This window comes from Morone saxatilis, unplaced genomic scaffold, assembly GCF_004916995.1.
Source record: "Morone saxatilis isolate NCDOM2014 unplaced genomic scaffold, NCSU_SB_2.0 Contig4, whole genome shotgun sequence".
NCBI classification, from domain to species: domain Eukaryota; kingdom Metazoa; phylum Chordata; class Actinopteri; family Moronidae; genus Morone; species Morone saxatilis.
Genome location: NW_023339984.1, coordinates 9,335,409 through 9,340,336, shown reverse-complemented (window position 1 = coordinate 9,340,336; position 4,928 = coordinate 9,335,409).

Below are 4,928 nucleotides of genomic sequence, written 5' to 3'. Positions count from 1 at the left end.
AAAAGGATGTTTTCACATTCATCCACTGAAAGAAGAAAGTTTCTCTGTGCTCACTGAAAATCAGATTTTGGGGGGCCGAGCCTACGAGCATGATCTGTGACACCACAGGTAGTTTGGAAGTCAAGCCTGGTTCAATTTATTACTTATATAAGTTTTATTTAGACACATGAAGCCACCAGTGCACATACACTGAAAATGGAAAGTAGGAGACATTTTGTGTCCAGCAGGAAAACTTTGGATATTAGATTCTTTTTTATTCCAGAAAAAACATGTCAGCCATACATTACTGTTCCAAGCAGACTATTTGTAAATATGTCTGACTACTTGTCAGGATGGGATCTTTGAGTATTGTTTAAGTAAATGTAGATTTCTATTAAATATTGTTTTTATTGTTGTCATCACATGCCTCTACACTTCTACACTACTAAAACTGGGGAATGTGCTGCATTATGAGTCCCACACTTCACTGCAGCCCATTTAATAAACATGCATGTGCATGGCAAAATCAGATTGCATGAGGCAGTTTAATCCTGAAAGTTTGGAATTTCACAATGAGATCATGGGCACGGCATGTTTGAGTTCCTCGCGTTAAAGTCCAACAAATATGTAAAGAGAATGCATATTGGAATTAACATCATGTGCCAGAAACAACTTTTGTTTAATGTTCTGGCCTTCGGCTTTGATTCAATACAATATATTCTTTGTGCTAACTTCTCAAATTCAAAATTGCTTAGTGTTATTGTTATACTGTATATGCTGCATGCCTTTCAGTCATGTGGCTCATAATCCTATGTAGTATAAGGAACTTTAGATCAAATTGTCCCCCAGCATGTATTTTGATTGTGAGTGGCCAATGATAATTATTGACTGAGCTTATTACTGACAATGTTTTGTTGTATTTCTTCCTTACTTTTTTCATAGGCTCCCTCTAGGAAAAAGCTATGTTTATCGACTATGTATAGTATGTACAAGCTGGAATAGATCATATGCAAATAATTTTTGTATTTATTTTGATTATATGTCTATGTTGCTTATCTGAAACATAGAAGCATGTCATGTTAAACACAGTTTAACATCATTTGAAAAATGGTTTACATTTGTTTGCGTTTTTAACACACCGTACAGTATAAGGACAATTCAAATCATATATATTTATATTTTTGCATATGCCATTATTTGATTGACCTTGAATTGCGTTTTCTACCCACTGTCCTGACTTTCAGTGACACAATGACAGTTTCTTTTGGGTGAGCTGTTTACTCAAAGTACCACAAAAAGGTCCTTGTCTAGAGAATTTCACACCTTATTAACCAAAGCCAGTTCCTTGTAGTTTTATGTGGATCAAAGAGCGATCATGTTGCACATAGTCAAGTTAATCCACCTGTGGACAGAGAACAAAAACTCTGCTGTTGTCAGAATCGCCTTGTTCTTAGCTACACATGTGAGGTCGTATCACATTAGCTTGTTCTGCAGATGTCACAATAAGGCTGGAGCTCACCAGTCAGATGAATGCGTATAAATGCATTGTGCTTTGTGCGACATACAGTACATGATATTGTAAATCAAAACATTCTAGTGTGCAAATGCGCAATTTGTGCTTATTTTTTAAGTCTCATTTAATGATGTTTCAGTCCTTCATTAAATTTATTTAAGAAAATACTATTTTTTCTACCTTATAATGTGAAAAGAATCACAAGTATATACTCTTTAAACTAATACCAACATTTAGGTCTTAATATAATTTGAGATTTTAATCTAAAACATTCAGACATTTTGGCACATTACCGAAAGTAGAATATAGATATAAAGCAGTGAAACCACTGTAAGAGGTGAAAGTCTGTTTATCACTCTAATGAAAGGGTATCACAGTATGGGAAAGTTAGAAACACAAACAAATTGTAACGCTTAACCACGATGTGCTATTACATGAAAATTCTCCTGCGTTTTTCTCAGTGGGCACCCTCTAACAAACATGTGTTTTTTTCCCTGATGGAATCACACTTTGATGTTTTTCCCTGTTGTGTTTGGCCTTTGTTGCCGGTGGACAGCCCATCTTTATTCCGTGCTAGCAGGGTAGCGGGGCTTCAGAAGCTTTTCGGACCACTATTTTCATGGTTTAAAGCTTTCATCTCATTTGCTGGTCGAGGAAGTGTCATGCTGCTGTGGAGTGGTGTGTTGTTTTGTTGTGAGGGGCAGCCTCAGCTTGCCTCCCACATCGGGGGGTTAAAGGCACCCTGCTTGCTATAGGAAACCAGGCTGGCCTTAATAAGACAAAGTCCAGGCATTGATTTGACAAAATAGTATTTGGAATTAGATGTTGTAGCACAAGCAAAGCTCAGCTGGGGTAAAAACAATTCTCCCATCAGGGGGCGGTCATCCCTTAGGGGACTACTGTACCCCCTGCCTACCTGAGAGGATCAAAGCCATGTCTTAAAGGAAAGGGAGACACATTTGTCAAATTTCAGGATGAAAAACTAAATCCTCTTATTCAGAGGAGACATGCGTTAGCTTATTAGCTTAACAGGCTAAAGGCTAATTACAATAATTCTTCACCACAGTGGTATCAGATAGGTTAAAGAAAACCTTGTGCTTATGTTTTTATAACTTTTCTTTAAACTAATATTCATCCCCGCTTACCCTGAGGTGTTAATAAAAAAAAGCTACTTACAAGTAGATGAACTGAGGCCTGCCAAAAACAAACACTTGTGGAAAATAAATAAATAAATAAAAGCAACTGTGAAGTTAATCACTTGTCAAAGGGCTCATTATTATAGGAGAGGGACAGGCCTGACAAGAATCAGACAAAAGCAACACAGCTTTAGTTTCAATGAGCCACTCTGCTGGTGCTGGGGTGACATCAGAGGTCCTCTAAGCTGTCCTTTGTATCCTTTCCTCGTACGCCTCGTCTCTTGGGCCGTCCCCCTTGTTCTCACCAGCAGGTTGTTTTCTCGTCCTCTCATTAAGCCCTGATCCCAAAATTAGAAGTCCTCCAAACACCACATCTGACCGTGCAGTGACCCCTCTGTGTCATGTTAAGGAAAAGACAAAAAAATGTGGTTTTGTAAATGGCTTGTCAAACACAGGACATTTTGGAGAAAAAGTAATTGCTGCATACAGGTTATGTTAACACTGGTCGTGTTATTTTTTCATTCCAGTTAGTGTTAATGTTCTTGAACTGCACGGAAGTCATAGGGAGGAGGTTAGTGTGGATGGTTGGGGTAAAAGACCAGGATTTGTGCGCTGTTCTGTGCCTTTCCTCTGGTTAGTTTTAGGCTACTAAAGCACTTTGGTTCAGGTTGAGGATAGGTTGCATTTTTAATTAAATATTTAAAATAAATTTTTAACCCAGACAATGATCTTTCCCTAACTTTTACTAAGTGCTTCAGTTGCCTAAACAGAATCATTAAAAACATTACATTACATTTCCTCACCACCTTGATAAAAAAAAAAACGTAATCTGGGCATCATTACATTTCTTTCTAATTGTATTTGCTGTTTCAAATAACTAGTATATAAACAAAAACAGTGACAGGTTTGCAGGTTTGAGACCATTTTAACTATTGTAAAAATATACACAAACAAAAACTTAGTTTATTTATTGCAAGTAACAATAACAAGAACTACATGGTTTATCAGCCAAATGTTTCAGTGTTTGCAGATGACGCTTCTTTGTTTGTTAATGTAATCTCAGTAAATTCACAAACTTGATACCTGACACTTTTCCATAAAACCATTTCAGCCACTCAAGTATCCTATATTTTCAATTCAACAACAAACTAACTAAAAGGGAATCGTGTTCCAGCTTAAATAAAGATGTAACCTGTTTTGTTGTCGGAACACAAAAGCCCTGATACATAGCAGAGATTTGTTTGAAAGGAAACACTGGTGACTGTTAAATGCCTCATGGCTTAATCCTTCCTGTTGGACGCTACAAATTCTCACCAACCTCATACCAACAGTGATTACTCATCTGTGTCACTGATTCTGAAAGCACTAAAACCTTTACTTGTTTTACCTTGCTAGATTTACATGGATAAACTCATACATCAAAAATAAATTATGTACTGAGTTTGACTAAGCAATCCTGTATCTTTTTAGACATCATAATGCAATAAAAGTGCCTTTATTCAACAGTTTATAAGCTATATAAACAGTTTAATAACTTCAAATAAGGTGGAGTACTTTCTCACACTCTCTAAAGCTTCACGAAGAGGATCTTGACCAAAATGTGAAGGATGGCAACGATAAGATGTGCTTGCGATTCAGGGCCTCATGATCAGATAAATTCCCTGAAGCCTGTGAACTTAAGGTTGCAGTTCTTAGAATCTAAAGCCCGCATTGATGTTGGGACTCCAGTTGTACAATTATACAACATCTAAACTGATAAAAGATCCCATTTATCTTGGGTTTTTGTAGATGCGAATGGAGTCAGATCTTCAAAAAGTTCCCCAAAGATCCAGAGTCCCCCATTTGTAAATGTTTTTGAAAATGGTGCTTTGTTCACACCTGTGGTCAGCACTTTATTTTGTATTTTTCCTTTATCTGAGTTTAATCTGCATGCAGCCAGCATTTTGCAGTCTATAGTTCTGAATAGACTGCAGTGTGTATTGTTATCTGTTTCTCTGTCTCTATACTTGACTGGCTGTGGTTCACTAGTGGCTTTGAACCATATCCAGGTGTCAGTCCGTGTAGATGCATGTTGCTATGGTTTGGTGCCAACAGTACTAAATCTGAAGGTAACAAATCTTACTGGAAACCTTAACCTGATGTTATGCCATATAATAAAAAATTCCAGTAATGTCTGGTTAATATCAAGAAGCTTCTAACTAGTTTTTAGAGGTTGAACATCAAGTAATGATGCATTTTTAATTGTTTTGAAGTTATAGGAAGCAGTTATCACATAGTTCTTTTTGCTGCTACTATTTGTG